Source organism: Arvicanthis niloticus, chromosome 2 (genome assembly GCF_011762505.2).
Source record: "Arvicanthis niloticus isolate mArvNil1 chromosome 2, mArvNil1.pat.X, whole genome shotgun sequence".
In the NCBI taxonomy this organism is placed as follows: domain Eukaryota; kingdom Metazoa; phylum Chordata; class Mammalia; order Rodentia; family Muridae; genus Arvicanthis; species Arvicanthis niloticus.
Window position 1 is genome coordinate 36,368,585 of NC_047659.1, and position 15,208 is coordinate 36,383,792.

The window sequence follows — 15,208 nt, forward strand, 5'->3', positions numbered from 1 at the left end:
ATCTCACACACCTTTAATCTCACACACCTTTAATCTCACACACCTTTAACCTCAAGGTATCTAAACCAAGATTATCGGAGTGTGCTCAGCTGTTGTAGGCTATTGTAATCCAAGTCACATGTCAGGGTATATGGCTCAAGATGGCTGCAAAGCTGATAGCCGCTTTCTGCTAAAAGTCGGCCCCCAACAGAGCTGTCACCTCGCCCCAAGCTCTGTCATCTCCACCTTGACCAACTGATGAAGAGTATGTATGAGACCTTTTTGTACCTTTGTGTTGGAATATTTGATTACTCTTTCCACTTTCAATGCTATTTTTTAATTTTTTTATTACATGTTACTTGTTTTATTTTGTATGCGTGTATGTATGTATATATGTACATGGAGAGAGGTCAAAGGACAACTTAAAGGAGTCGCTTTTGGGGATCACACTTAGGTAATCAGACTTGGTGACAGGAACCTTTAGCCACTGAGTCTCTCACTGGCCCTTGTGTTCTCTATTTGTAATGGGATTTCTGGTTTTATTGAAACTCTGTGTTGGTGCTACTGAAAGTAAGGATTACGTTTTGCTGCCTTTTGTCCTTATGGGTAGCTATGATGGGCTGCTCAGCTAGTCTGCCTAAAAGAAAGAAACATTTCTCAAGTTAGTGCCATCAAATTCCCTTGGAATGTTAGCTTGTCACCACCAAGGGGAGAAAAGGGTCTTGTGTCTCCATTCCTCACTGTGCTCACTATTCACAGCAGGTACGAACTGTAGATTAAAAAAGAAGAAAAAATTGACAAAAGCAGAAGAGAAGGGAAAAGAAGGGAGGAACTCTGTCATCATAAAAAGACCAAAACACCTGTGAGAGGAAAGGCTGCTGTTGCTCGGTGGCTTAGCACCCTGCACAATCACGCTCCTGAATACCTTGACTCACTACCTGCTTTCTTCAGAGAAAGCCAGTCAACCTGGAAAGCTGAGGAAGAAGGGAAAGTTTCCATGATATCATCTTCCTAGTGAAAAAGGTTTAAACTGAGATAATCTCAGTTAGGTGCACAACTACCCCCACGTTTCCCAGTAGGGGAGCTTTGATGGGTTTGCTTAACAGAGGCTCGGCTCCTACAGACAACCTTTGGTTGGATACTTTCTGACAACTGAGTATCCACTGTTCATTCACTTTTCTCCACTAATTCAGTGCTACCTGAACCAGAGACTTTAGAAATTATCCCGACCAGAAGCCATCTCTCTCCTATTCTGATCTTTCAAAAACTTATTGTGTGTAAACTAGGTGGAGTGGTTAAATCCCAGAGCTGTGGAGACAGAGGCAGTTGAATCTCTGTGGTCGAGGCCAGCCTGGTCTAAAAGAGCGAGTTCCAGAATAGTCAGGTCTAAAGAAACCCTGTCTCCAAAAACAAAAACAAAAACAAAAACAAAAACAAAAAAAAAAAAAACAAAAAAAGGATGTATTATGTGTATGAATGCAGTCATGCATGCAGGCATGTGTGTGGTGGAGTTGGTTCACTTCTTCCACCTTGTTTTGAGGCAGGGTCTCTCTTGTTTCTGTCACTGCCCGATTCTCTGTCTCCATCTCCCATCTTGCTGTAGGAATCCTGGGATTCCATGCTTCTTTCATGGAATGAAGCAGAGTTCAGAACACACTGAGACAGCCCGGCCTGCACAGCGCTGTACTCCTGTAGACATCGCCAAGGCTTCTGTTCTGAACGTCCATTGAGCTCTCTGTAGCTTTCCAAACCAGTGCTTAAACAGAGCACTCAAAAACAAACTCGGAGAAGTAAAGTTGTTCCTCTCTTCCTTTATTGTTACTAGAACAATCACAGCATAGTAACTACTTAAAAATTCTCTTGTGGCTGATGAGTCCACTCACTTTTCAAAAGAATGCTAAGTTTTGTGTTTTACTGACTTATCTCATCCTTCCTCTTTGCTCCTTACAATCAATCACCTGTGTGATGAGAACTGGAAGGCAAAATTCCAACCCTTCATCTCAATGAAAAGTCTAGGAAAAACTGAATCTGAGGAAGAAAGCCAGGCTCTTACAGCCTTTACTCCACCCACAGCCCTGGGGGCAATCCCAGGGCAAAACAAAACAACAACAAAACCCTTTTCTTTCCTCTGCTTATTCACTGATGAGACTATGGAGCAGAGAAATATCTGAGAGCACAACTGTCCAAAGGCAAAGAAAGGACATAGAATAGTTCACAAAATGACTAATTTCAGCAACGGCAATTTAACTGCATAAAGATTGTAACTCAAAACTAAAATGTAACACAGTGTCCTTTAATAACCTTTGGATTTATAATTTAGAAAAAAGGACAACCTACTATCAGCTAGGTTAAACCTGGCCATGTATTCTGTTATATTTCCAACATATCCATTCATTTTCGAAGCCAAGAAAGAGTAAAAAGCACACTCTTAGGACTGTTTCTCCACCTCAAAGGGTGAGACCTACTTCATCATTGTGCACGCAAGCTCAAGTGTGAAGACACTACCACATCCTGTGGAAAGCTCTGGACAACTGCATCACCACGCATCCCTCATGGATGTGTTTAACATATACAAAGCAATGCGCTCCTCCCTGGCATCCCTAGAAGGATAAACTAACTAGCATTTAACACAGGTTCCTCCCACTCTTATAGACGCTTGGGATGCTGAGGTTGTTTGCTTTCCTCTGCTTATAGTCACAAGTGACAACCATGTTCAGGAAGCTGTGAGAGCCGGATTAACAGAAACCTTTTAGCCTGTGAGAGCCCCTCAAAGCAGAACAGACCACTCACTAGTCCTTCCAAAAACTAGAGCAGCTGCACAGCTTTACACTATTCTAACCCAGTTCAAGTCCAGTCAACCGCCTCTCATCTTGTTTTTACACTACCTATGAGCTAAAAGTACTATTTTACAAAGTAACCGATAGCAATCTATTGTTTCTCAAACTATTTGTGACTATTAGTTAAATTATTAGTAAACAACAGAATTCTTAAGTAAAATCGACTCGGTTTTTTATCTGGACAAAATTATAAAGTCTTATTATCTACTATCTTAATAGTTGTATAATTTAGGTTTCTTTAGGTAGCTGGCTGGGTTTTAGACAAAATTAAAATATTCTGCAGATATGATACAACCTTTTGTACTTGTTTCATTCTAAGGTCCTTCATTTTATTCAGAATACAGCTTAAATAGATTATTTAAAATTGAAGCTGTTGTGTGTTGCAAACACAGCTAAACTGAAGAGCTTCTGTAGCAGCAGTGACTAGATTTTAAATGCAGGTAGATCAATAAAAAAAAAAAAATCACCAAGCACAGCCTCCATGTGAGTGGAATGGTTTATAATAGCTTGCAAATGACTATGTGCTTGCTGTAACCAGCTGTTCTTAAATTATGAATATGCAACCAATTCATGTTAAAGCTGAATCCCAGCACCATGTCTACCGAGAAATCCCAGTAGTTCTGCTTGTTCTCCATGTTAGCTCTGTTAAGGATACAAATAGCAGTAAGCTTCCGAACAAATAGGACCAAACTATTGGCATTTCGTGCACTGGGTCCATTATCACAGTGGGGAATGTCAATCATTGGTACATTCCTATAACAGCTCACAATATGACAATGATCTTGCAGGGTAAAAAAAAAAAAAAAAAAAAAAAAAAAAAAAAAAATCTCTGCAGCATACTCAAAAGTCCTTCTGACAACCTAATGCCTCCTCACCATAGCCAATCAGATAGGCTAGAAGACTTGCACTAAGCTTGAAACATTTAAAAACATCAATCATAAAAACAAAGACAGGACATTGAATTATACAGTATTAACCTCCAGGGTTTGCATACAAAGACCTCAGATTTATTTATGTCCCAGTGAGTTAAGAGCTTCAGTACACCGTTCTCTACACCAAGCTGACTGCCAATTTGATGAACCTCTCTGCCCTCAGCAGGAGTGCACGGTCTTTGATTAATGAGTGCATGTTTGTAGGAAAGTGTTAAGAGGAGAAAACACAAAGTGGAAAGAAAAAAAGAAAAAAGAAAACACACACACACACACACAATTATGTAGACATAGAAGTGAAGTACCAGGGCAGAACCTATCTTCAAATCATATGTACGTCTTTCTTACATTACAAACTGTGCAAACAAAATTAGTAAGGTTTCATATCTATATGTTACCTTCGTTGTTATCCTCACTGCTCAGCAATTTTTATTTAAATGGACATTATTCAAAGGCCAAATTACATGTAAAGCCTTATATAAGAAGTCTTTTTAAAACAACTTCATTTTCAAAAATATATAATAAAAACAAAATATGATAACACTATTTCACCTCATACTGTCATAAATACCTATTAAAAACTAGATGCTTAACTGACATTGAATTTCATAATGAATAGCACGTTTTAAGTTTAACTGTTAAGTATTTTATAGCTCATACTCTTGAGTTGTCACAAATCAAACAAAACTCACGGCAGATTTAAAAATCATATGAATTCATTTAATTTTCCTGCTTCCAGCAGATGTTCCCAATATTTTATAACTCTCTCTGTTTTTACAAATGAAATATTTTTATTACCCATGTATTATTTTGTTTTGGGTTTTGTTTTGTTTTTAGGTTCTTTGAAACAGGGTTTCTCTGTTGTGGCCCTGGCTTTCCCGCTGTCCTGGAACAAGTTGACCTCAAATCCAGAGATCTGCCTTCCTCTGTCTCCCACGTGCTGGGATTAGAGGTGTTCACCATCAAGCCTAGCCAGCCGTAGTTTCAAAGCAACGTGGGTAACACAAAGACATGTGAATTCAAGTTTAAACTCATACAGACTTGCCTTCCCTTAACAGTATCATGCTGAGATCTACTGGAAAGCAGAGGACCTGCTGTTACTACTATACAACCTCTGACATTGAGCGTCTTTAAATATTTTTTTTTTTTTTTGGTTTTTTGAGACAAGTTTCTCTGTGTAGCCCTGGCTGTCCTGGAACTCACTCTGTAGACCAGGCTGGCCTCGAACTCAGAAATCCGCCTGCCTCTGCCTCCCAAATGCTGGGATTAAAGGCGTGCGGCACCACCATCCGGCTAAATAATTCCTAATAACTCAATTCACCATAATTTGGTTTGTGTGACTATCTGCCCTGACACAAATACCTGTTAAGTAAATATATTTCTTCAGAAGCTAGTTACAGGACCAGAGAGATGTCTCAGCAACTCAGAGGGCCTGTGTTTAGTTCCAGCACCTATACTGGGTGACTCAAAAGAGCCTGTACCTCCAGATTCAGGAAATCTGACTCTTCTGGTCTCTGGGGAGGGACCTGCACAAAATCCCACTGCCACCCCCCACACATATACACATAACTAGAAATAATACAAATGAATCTTCTTTTAAAATGATATCCACACAGATTAATTCAGGAGAATGATTTGGTTTTTAAGGAACGTAATGGCTACAATACAAAAAGACTAGGGTGTTGTATTGCCTCAAAATAAACTGTAACTTTAGTGACAGAAATGTATGACTTCCCCCAAAGCAAAGACTCCATAAACTTATGATCTCAGGAAATAATCCCAGAATCACTCAGAGGTGTGTCATACAAGTTGAAAATTTGCTCATATTATGAAGGAAGTCATTTTCTGTTGTTTTATTTGAAACAAGGTTTCTCTTTGTAGCCCTGGCTATTCTGAAACTCACTCTGTAGATCATGCTGGCCTCAAACTCAGAGACCCAGAGGGCTGGCATTAAAAGCGTGCACCACCACTTTATAGGAAGTCTTTTTTTTTTTTTTTTTTTTTTTTTTTTTTTTTTTTTTTAAACAGGAGGTTTTTTTAATAGGACTTCAGCAAATTATGTCTTCCAATGATCAATTTTTATATTTTATGTATTTTTTAAGTAAATTATACTCTTAAGAGTTCTTAAATTTTATTCAACTTTAAGATCTAGAACTTTGGGGGGGGAATCAATAAATATTAGGATTAAAAAGGTCTCAAAAATAATAAAATACACTGCATTCTGACACCACCGTCAGCTGTTTTCTTTTCTTGCAGTTTTCTGACAATACCCCTGTCTGCTGTGACCATCAGCCTTTACTCTTACCCTTTGTCCCTTCTTGTTTCTCTTCCTACCAACAAAACTATGCAAGTAATTATAAAAAGTACAAAGCCTGGGCACCACCAGGATAACGATGCAGTTGGAATACTAAGTCACAGGTGATCTGAAGCCACAGGTAGAAGTGGCACAAGCCTGTGATGTCAGCCCTCAGGAGGCCAAGGAAAGACCCTGGTGGAAGCCAGCAAGAAGCTACGGGCAAGACCCTGCCTCTTGAAACAAACAGAATGCTGTTTCCACAACAAAAGCACGATTTTAGTTTAAGAAAATCATTAAATAGCTACTAGGAGAATAATTTAGAACACAGTCTTATAAATTTTTAAAGTCTTATGAATTTTGGCCTCGTTAGAAAATTACAAGCAAAATGGTCTATTCTCCAATAATTAGTTCTTTTCTGATCATCTCCCACAGTAAAAGTTTAAAGAAACATTAAGCCAAATGAGCCAATATTTACTAAATAAACCACAATATTTTAAGACTTTATTACTCAAAATATTTAATTTTCTGTAATTAAAAAAACCTCCTAAAATACTTACTAGACAATTCGATTAATCCCTCAGGAAATTAAGTATATTAAAAAATTCACTGAACCCTGATTACATCATTTCTTACAGGGGTCAATACCACTTTATGACTTTGTCTGCGTTATGCCATGCTTCCTTTCTTTTTTAAAGTAGTTTTCTAAGAAAGACTAGTTCAATCACTCTGAAACTACAATCTCAAACCCCTCTCTTGTATGAAATCTTTACATCCATGAGTCACCAAGGTCTAATGTACTACCTTCCACTTACTCAAGGAGATAAGACAGAAACCTTGAACTTCTGTGCAACTGTCGTATCCCACATCTTGTATAGTAACACAAAAGTAGCAACAAAGACATTAACAATTGCAGTTCAAGCTGGGAGTGACTGCTCTGTCTCAATTCAATGACACCACTAATGGCTTCTTAGCAGCTCCATGAAATCAACCAGCTGTCAAGTTGATGCATCAGAAGGAGCAGCTATGCACTCCCATAAGAAAAAGCAACACATCAGGATGTTTGGCAAAACATCTGCTCCTTTACACTGCAACTCTACAATAAACATGCAAACAAAGAAATGAGAGAAAGGGGAACACGTTCAGAAGCCCTGGCTTTCCCTTACAGCGTATGTGGATTTTGAATGAGTGGCTTATATACACTAAAGGCACATTTCTGCTAAGTCCAATACTTTTTAAGATATTCTATTCTTTTGAAAAAGCTAAATATACTCTGATTCTTCCAGAAAGATCTGAGTCACACAAAATATTTACATTTATAAATAAATAGTAAACTATATTCATCAAGTCAAATCATGTACAAAACTCAAGTATGAAAACTAAAATATATTCTTTCAAACTCACACTATTTAGTAAATGAGGCGACAGTGTTGTAATCCATGCATTTGCTAAGACCCCATTTTCACTAACATAAAGAGTGAATGTATCAGCTTAGCCTAGTCAATGTATTAGTTTAACCAACAGCATTTCAGATAGCATTATCTAGATTTTAAAATATGTACCTAGCCCTATTTCTCTGAAAACCATTATATGAACATACTAAGTTCTGATAAATAACTTCCTGTTTTAAAAGCACACAACCTGATTTCCTAAAAAATAAAAATCTTGTCACCATCGCTTAAATACATTTTACATTCAGCATTTGCTGCGAATATTTGTAAAATCTTACTTTTCTACTGAGACACACAAATGCCGTGGTGTCATCTAAATTATTGATTGTGCAGCAGTGTTTACAATAGGTGTGAGACAGCAACGGACTTAACTACCATTTTCTTAAACTGCTTATCCTCTGTTGCTTCCATTTATAATCTGCCAAATCTCCTAGTCCTTTGTTGCATGTATAATTTAGAGCCATCTGGTCTATGTGCTTCTAACTATTTAAACATTTTTCACCTACCTACAGTTCACTGAAGAGCAGACATTCAATTCCATTAAGATTTCTATGTAGCATTTTACACACAGCAAATTTCTGAGAAAATAGCAGACAACAGCATAGAATATTCTACAGACACTCAAAAAATACCATTTACAATAGAAGTTTTCGGATATTAGACAATATTAGACAATCTCCTTAATGTAGTTAGAATTTTTCTATTACCTTTTTTTTTTTGTAAGTTCATTGTAGTCAATGTTTTTTCCCCAACCCAGAAGACAAAGAGAATGCAAATTAAATACAGACAGTTTCACGTCCCTGTTAGAAGAGATGTAAATATGCTGACTGAAAATGACTACTGGAGACAGAATTACGCTTTCCCATTCAATTTACTGTGCCTATTTATATACTCCTCAGTGAGTGTATCATTAAGTAGAGTCATGTGACCAGCTCAACTTTTTTTTTTGTAAGGTGAAAAACTATTTTACACAAAAAAATTTAAATTGTAGTTTTTAATCATTATTTTTATGATGGTTAATAAAGATTACATCAAAAGATTGTAAATTATCTATTAAAGTTCATTCTGCCTTTTATATGCTAAGCTACATTTTTTGCCAACCCTTTGACTTTAATATTCACTACTAAGATGTGAAAGTATCAAGAATCTGAATATTCTGATATTCTGTATAGTTCTTTTAAAATGTAAATAACAGGAAAGAGGAGAACACAACTATAAAAGGGGAGGTAGATACCCCAAGTGTATACATAAATATTAACTAAGCTCAATTTGTTAGTTTTGTGGAACCTCGCAAGAAAAGAACTATATTGTACAAATACACTTGAAATTTTAAAGAAAACCCTCGTGCACAAAACTAGGTGAATACTAAGTGGCATAGTAAAAGTTTCAATCATTTTTTTAAAAAAAATAATCTTCCACTTGTTACCAAACATGGAGGGTTTTGAGCTCCATTCTGAATGCAAAATACAAAAAATAAACTACACAACTAATCACTAGACTCTTAAGTTACAGGATTCCGAAAAACCAAACAATTTTGAGGAAAACAAAAAACCACTTTGGGGAAATTTTCTTGATAAAAGTTTACATGACGTCACATGGCCCCCTGAACGGTTCCTAACTTTGAGTCTTATCCAGGCACACTTTTTGCATGTCTATGGCTTCTTCCCTTTCCTTAAAAATTAAAAGAGAGAGAGATAGACTTGGGAATAAAAATTGCCCAAGATGGCGAAACGCTTGTTGTTTAGAGGGCAGGGGGAAAAATGGAGGATATTGTAATATACACAAAGGGATAAATTTCAACAACTCGGCCACGGACTGCAGCTGCTTCTCTCTTTACAAGGAAACAACACACAAAAGATAAACACCGAGGAGAGGGGAAGAGGAGGCAGCCCCCACCCCGCGGGGCCGGCTCCGAGTCTCGGCACACTTCCTAGCCTTTCCCGATCCCAATTCTGGGGTTCGCGGAACTACTTTCGGGGAGGGGAGCGGGGCGTCGCGGGGGAGGGCGCGGAGACCGAGGACCGGGAGCCCAGCCCGCCAGGCCGCCGCGGCCCCGGGACGCCCGAAGCCCGCCCGAAGCCGAGCCGCCGGGTACCCGCCGCCCGGGGCCGCGGCCCCACCCCACCCGGCTCCGGAGCCGCGGCGGCCTGGCGCGGGTCGGCGGGCGCGAGGCTGCGGGCCGGGGGCGGAGGCGGAGGCGGCCGGGGCCCGGCGCCTCGGGAACTGCCCCGCGGGGCGCCGCAGCGGGCCGGGCTGGACGACGCCGCGAGGCCGGCGGCAAGGGCGGCAGGCACAATGGAGGGACGAGGCCCGGCCGCCCGCGCCCGCGCCCGCACTCCCAGCAAAGTTTCCGTTCCGCGGAGCCCGCACCCCCCCCCCCGCCCGGGACCAGGGCCCCGCGCCCTCCGCCCGGGACTCTAGTCGGGACCCCAGAGCCACCGCTGCGTCGCAGCCCGCACAACAAAGAGACACACCGGGCGGGCGGCGCGGGTAAACAGCGGCGGGCGCCTCGGGAGGGCTCCAGCCCGCAGCCGCCGCTCTCCGCCCGGAACCCACCTCTCCCGCACCCTCGCACCCCGGCTCTCAAACTCACCTTCACTTTCGAACTGAGTTGCGGGGGAAGGGATTTTCGCCCTTCCCGGGTGCGGGTTAAGCTTTTCGGAATCCCCACCGCCTCCTTATTTCTCTGATAATTTCTGCAAGAAAGTCTAGGGAGTTGGAGTGGAGGTGAGATCCGTGATCGCGAAAGCCCTGGCTCCCTCCGTCCCCGTCTTCCGCCGCTCTCTCTCTGATTAGTTCCTATCCAGCAGCAGATTGAAGCAGGAGATGATTCTTCTCAAGGTTTGTTCAGCAGCTTCACTTCTAGGCGAAGGCTTCATGAACCAAGTGACGTCAACCAACAAGGCTTCTCTCTCTCTCCTCTCTCTAACAATGAAAGTTGCTGTTAACAAGGGGAAAAAGAGCGAGAGAATTGTTTATACCATTTCAGTTCCAATAATAAATGACCTATCAGCTCTAAAAGGAGCCAAGGGAGGGGGCTGCTTCTTCATTCCAAGAATACTGTATCTTTGAGTTTGCTCCGCTCCTCGTCCCAGGAAAAAGTTAAGAAACTTAAACGTTTTGTTTTGCTTTTCGGGGGGCGGGGAGGGGGGACAGAACTGAATACTTAATTTTTTAAAAACGTAAACCGACTATTAGGGAACATAGATTAGCCATCTTCACCAACTTTTATGTTTGTAAACTAGGAATTGTGTTGGAACCTACACACTAAATTAATATGCCAAGAATTTGTGCATGCTAGGGCTCAAAAAAGCGGGGCGCGAGGCGATCTCAAGGTAAACTGCTAATGCTTTTCCATGGACGAATTAAACTGGTTGTGATGTTCATGGTGTGAGTCAAAATAATATTCAAATGAAAGACGTTTAAGCAGTAAGTCCTTTTACAGTTATTTGTATAATCTGCACGCCGTAATCTCGTTTTTTTTCTAGTTTCAGTTAGGAAAAAAAAAAAGAGCTTAAATGTAAGAACTAAACACTTTAAAAGACCAACTAAACGTGCTGTGCTCTATCAGAGCCCCAGAATGTCAGCTGGCTGTCTCAATTTTTAACCTTCCACTCCCCAAGTCCCTTCAACCAATCAAGTTAAACTAAAGGTAAAGAACACCCCGTTCCCTCCAACAGTGTACCCGCAGCCTCCTAAAAACCAGTTAAAAAAGAAAAATTCTTAATCTTGTACACGTTATTACCCATGAAGAAAGAAAGGTAATTTTTTAAAAAATCATTAAGGTGTCCTTTTTCCCCTTAAGAACACAATAAACATTTTAAAAACTTTATGTAATTACAAATTAGATAATTTAGTTTTCAGGATGAAGACCAAGTAAAAATTTAGTTATCGGAGAATAATTTGACCATATATTATTTTATGCATACATATGTGGCTAGATGTATCTTAAAAGATGCTATTGTTTTATGTTTCCTCCTCAACCACTGGCTGTGATTTTAATTGTGCTGGAGGATCTTCATTAGTATTAACACATGGGGAGATTTCACAAAGCTGCTTCATTAGGAAGGAAAAAAAAGCTGGCAGACTAGGTCTTTTTGCATGCACTGAGAATGTCAGCCTTACCTCGGTCATTTGTAACATAATAAGTGCAAGTACAATGATTGCGAGGCAGGAGCGTGGGGGAAGGGCAGCGGTGCTGCTGTCTAATAGGGGCATCTGAAAAGACGGCTGCTCATTACATAGTAATGTATGCTAAAAATTAGTGAAGATGATGTCTCGGGAGACTGATGCTAAATAAATTAATGTGCTGATATGTTTTTAATTATTATTTTTGTAGTAGTTTATTTCAATCTTAGGGTTCACATTGAGCAGGAAAGCTGTGCTAGCATATATTGATTTTTTTCCCCTGCCACATTCCCGGAATACAGATTTTAATCATTTCACTACACCACACTCAGTAATTTCATTAAAAACTGGAATCTTCCATCCCCAGAAAAGCATTTAATTTCAATGACATACAATTTCTCTTTTAGCAGCAAACTGTCTCTATAGTAAAGCTGGCCTAAGGTTCAAATGTATGATTTAATCCTGAGTTTGCCATGCGCTGCGTTCCTTCAAACTATAATTTCAGTAACTACCTAATAACTATAATACAGACAATAATTCTCTTACAATATATTATTAACTCATATTTAATTAACTCCAAGGCCAAGCTCTACACATGTATGACCAGGTCGCCAATTCCACCGTCTCAGAATTGACTAATAAAGTCCAGATAAACATAGATTAAAATGTAAATATGAACGGCAGCATGTAGACTATGATCCTCAGTCAGATCGAAAAAGTTACATATTATTCTATAATGGTGGTCTTTATTCAAATGGAATTTACCAATATTTCTGCATATAAAGTTGAATGTTGGTATTTCAATATTTGTTACTGAAGGGGGTTGCTTTCCAAGTTGTCTTGATTTTCAGAGTTCTCTTAAGATGCAGTTCTCCTTAAACAAAGATGACTGGTAAACCAGAACTTCTACAACCCAGAATGTTATTCTGCTTAACTATGTCATGCAAATACCTTCCAAATATGTATTTTTATAATATTTTAAAGTAAAATGTAGTCTATGGATGTTAAGTCGGTTCCTAAACAATGGGTTTCATAAGGATATGTCATTTACATTGCTTGACTTCTAGTGTGTTATGGGGGGGATATGGGGGGAAGTATAGTAACTAAATTATGGAAACATCATAAAGAAAAATATATGTGTCTACATAATAATCAACTAGTTACTATAAAAAGAGTATCATTCCTGTGAATGATTATAGAACCAGAGTTCAAAAATGTTTTAAAAGTGTGTACATGAAATTTACATTGAAGCCACCAGCAACAAAAAGTTGTCTTTTTCCTGGTTGTGTGACACTGAGCTGCAAAGTGAGCCTTAGCCTCTTTAAAAAGTTTGGACCTAAGAAGTGGTTATAGTAAAGAGTTTTATACTAATGTCTATTCAGAACATTTGAAAACTTATAATCAAGAGTTTCTTGTATAATCAGGAACTGCCACCAAACATAAAGTTTAATGTAAGTCAATATTTGACACCCAAAATTCTAAACCAATTTCTATTTTTTCCTATCAATAAAAACTTCATTTTTATATTAAAATATAGCTTTGAGTCCTTTCATGTTATTTGGTCATTGAAAGCAATTCATTATCCAATATTACACACACACACACACACACTCTCTCTCTCTCTCTCTCTCTCTCTCTCTCTCTCTCTCTCTCTCTCTCTCTCTCTCTGTTTTGTTTGAGACACGGTCTCTATACATAGCTGTGGCTGTCCTAGAACTCACCTTGTAGACCAAGCTAGCATGGGACTCACAGAGATCCACCTGCCTCTGCCTTCTGAGTGCTAGGATGACAGGCATGCGCCACCATGCTGGACAATTTAGCCTGTATTTCCAAAGGGATATTTTAAAGCAATGAAGCACCAGGAACCTCAGGCTGTACTCCAGCACTGACACGTTGGGACAAAGCTGTGCTCTGCTTCTTGTGGCGATCATGTCATCCCATCTCCAGGTTTTCTCTTTGATCTTTCCACTGATTAACTCAAGAGTTGAGAAAAATCAGATAAAATAATTACGATAGTTATAAAATTATTCGGTTCCCACAGCACTTTGTCTTCCACCTGAGATCACCTAATTCAGCACTTAACCATGTGCACAGCTGTGAGAGGGTTTAATGATGGAGCAGTCTCTTCTAATCTTAATTCTGAACTTCTGTGGACTGTCTATCTGCCACACAGACTAATTATGCACTACTGTGAACTATAAAGGGTTGTACTTGTTTCCATAAAGCAACAACTGGTTTAAGGACCAAGGTAGAGAGATCCAATTTACTACTATGAATACTGCCAGTGGTTCCGAAAAGAGTAAGGATTTTGTCTGAACAACAACACAGACACACACACACACACACACACACACACACACCGGGAGACGCGCACTGTAGCATTGATTCTCAACCTGTGGGTCCCGACCCCACTGGGGGTCAAGTATATGTTCATCATGATTTGCAACTGTAGCAAAATTGCAGTTCTGAAGTAGCAACAAACTAACAATGGTTGGCGGCACCACAACATAAGGAACTGTGTGTAAGGGTGGCAGTAGTAGGAAAGTGAGAACACAGCTCTATAGTGCACTGAGCCAGCCAGGTCATATCTTGTTTCTGTCCCAATTGCTAGTGGAGCACAGTTTGTTTTCACTCACGGAAGAGACATTTGAGTGCTTGCTGTATGCTATGCTTGAGTGCTTGCTGTATGCTATGCACTGCGTGAGAAGCTGCAAAAAACATGAAGAGCTCATTTTCTGTTTGATGTTGAAAGTGCGAAATTCCTAAGAGACAAACCACTTCATAAAAACACAATAAAGTTTTGTGAGATTAAAAATGGAGTTACTAAATTCTGACTAGGCTTAAAAGGCTTTATCAAAGACTACATTTGAATGGGATCTCATTCGAAGAGCTTACCTGACAAAAGAGGTTAGGGATTGAGGGAAGAGAGGTATTCTAAACTCAAGAGTCACTGTTTACACACCCCCTGCTGGGAAATGCCCTTAAGAAGGGTTGTGGTGGAGCAAACCTTTAAACTAAGTACTTGAAAGGCAGAGGCAGTTGGATCTCTGAGTTCAAGGCCAGTGAGGGCTATAGAGTGAATTCCAGGATAGCCAGTGTTACACAGAGAAACCTTATTTTGAAAAAGTAAAATAATGATATAAAATAAAGAAATGCAATTACATAGGGGCATTCAGTGTGCAGAATGAAGAAATGACAGAGATGGAGGGCCTGACAAGGGGCTGTAAGGGAGGGCTGTGGTCTGATACTGAAAGGCTGAGGTTTTATGGTAAGGTGGGGGGATTGATCCTGAGAGCCAGCAAATGTTAATAAAGGGTTAACATGATTGACCTTGGTTTAAAGGAATACTAACACAATGATAGGCTGGAGTATCAAGAGATTGTTCAGGTTAGAATAGCGGTGCAGGCCTGTCATCCCAGGCACTGGGAGACTGAAGGAGAGTCCCACAAGTCTAAGGCTGGCATGGGTTATACAGCAAGACTCTGTATATCAAAATGATAACTAATAGCAAATACAGTGAAATAAACAATTCACAAAGAACTCTGTAAAAGGCAGTGGCATTGGAGGCTTAAACTCCGATAATCTGGGGCA

At 39.8% G+C, this 15,208-nt stretch overlaps 1 protein-coding gene across 13 annotated transcripts in view; it reads right to left on the reverse strand.

Moving 5' to 3' along the window:
• The window catches only part of Baz2b (bromodomain adjacent to zinc finger domain 2B), a 291,302-nt gene that overhangs the window by 201,501 nt on the left and 74,593 nt on the right, over nt 1–15,208 (reverse strand). For 12 of the 13 annotated variants that reach the window (XM_034494127.2, XM_076928795.1, XM_076928797.1 and 9 more), the window contains exon 3: nt 10,083–10,430. The gene's annotated coding sequence lies outside the window, so the exon portion shown is untranslated. Of the gene's footprint in view, nt 1–10,082; nt 10,536–15,208 lie in introns of those variants that run through there. The other variant, XM_076928796.1, reaches the window with a different exon arrangement.